Genomic DNA, 1,480 nt, shown 5'->3' on the forward strand with positions numbered 1-1,480 from the left:
GTTTATTTTGCTATGATTAACACATAACAAGGAAACTTCATCAGGTTTCTAAGGCTGTAAATCTTAACAGGAGACTGTTCAGCTTTCTCTTGAGGAGTCACTCACTAGTGGATTCAAAGCATTTGAGACACCTGGTATTTGGATTAGTATCACAATTCATTATGGGCTATCCCAGCAGAGCTTCCCTTTCTTCATTCTCACTTAATTACATTCTACTTTTAAATTCCTTATAATAAAAGCCTCGATTTTGTGGCCCTACCCAATTTAATTGAGATTCTTTCCAATTTAGAAAAACTGAGGTAGGTTTTTTTTTCCCCTTCTTTGAATGATCAGGTAAACTAAGCCCTTATCATTGAGTTGGCTCTAACTCATAGATGCTTCCACGTATGGTTTCCAAAGCTGTAACCTTTACAGAAGCAGACTACCACGTCTTTCTCCTGCAGAGTGACTGGTGGTTTTCTAACTAGTAACCTTGCAGTTAGCTGCTGGGTGTTTAATCATTGCATTACCATGGCCTCTTGAGGCAAACTAATTTACTGCTGTTCAGTCGATTTGGACTCATCGTGATCCTCCATGAAGTTGCCAAAACTGTAAATCTTAATGGGCAAACTGTCTTTTTCACACAGAGCGGCTGATGGCATAAAAATGCCAACCTTTTGGTTAGCAACACAAAAATGCTATGTATTACATCATCAGAGCTCCCGGGGAGAAATGAAAGCCTAAAGTTCAAGAAAACAGAACTGTGGAACTTTGATTTAGGTATGAGTTGAGTGATCATAAAATAGAAATCCAAACTGGGATATTTTCCAAATTAAAAAAACCAAATGCCAAACCCATTACTATAAAGTTATGACTCATAGCCACTCTAAAGAACAAAAAGAACTGTCTCAAAGTCCAAGGCTGTTTACAGAAGCATAGGACCACATCTCTCTTCTGCAGTGTGCCTGGTGAATTCAAACCACAGGCCTTTCGGTTAGCAGCCAAGCGCTTAACCATAGTACCACCAGGGCCCATTTAAAAGTAAAAGAGACTCTTGAAAAAATGACAAACATTAACTGATTTATAGGATCCCTGGTAGCACAGTGGTCAGACCCTTGACAGTCAACCAAAAAGCTGGAGTTTAGAATCCATTCAAAGACTCTTGGGAAGAAAGACCTAGCAATTCACTTCCATACATTTACAGTCTAGAAAACCCAATGAAGCAGTTCTACTTCATCATATGAAGACTTGTTGTTGTTGTTGTTATGTGCCATTGAGTTACTTGCGACTCATAGAGACCCTATGTACAAGAGCTCTATACTCTCCTCTATCCTGTGCGAACCTAGCCATCTCAAATGCACTTATTCCCACCTCTCTAGTCACAGACTTGATCCATCTCATCAAAGGTCTTCTCCTCCTTCGCCACCCCTCCACTCTGCCAAACATGATGTCCTTTTCCAAGGACCAGTCCCTCCTTGCAACATGCCCAAAATATGTCAGA

Source organism: Elephantulus edwardii, unplaced genomic scaffold (assembly GCF_000299155.1).
Source record: "Elephantulus edwardii isolate Elephantulus edwardi_28Jun2011 unplaced genomic scaffold, EleEdw1.0 scaffold00030, whole genome shotgun sequence".
Classification (NCBI taxonomy): domain Eukaryota; kingdom Metazoa; phylum Chordata; class Mammalia; order Macroscelidea; family Macroscelididae; genus Elephantulus; species Elephantulus edwardii.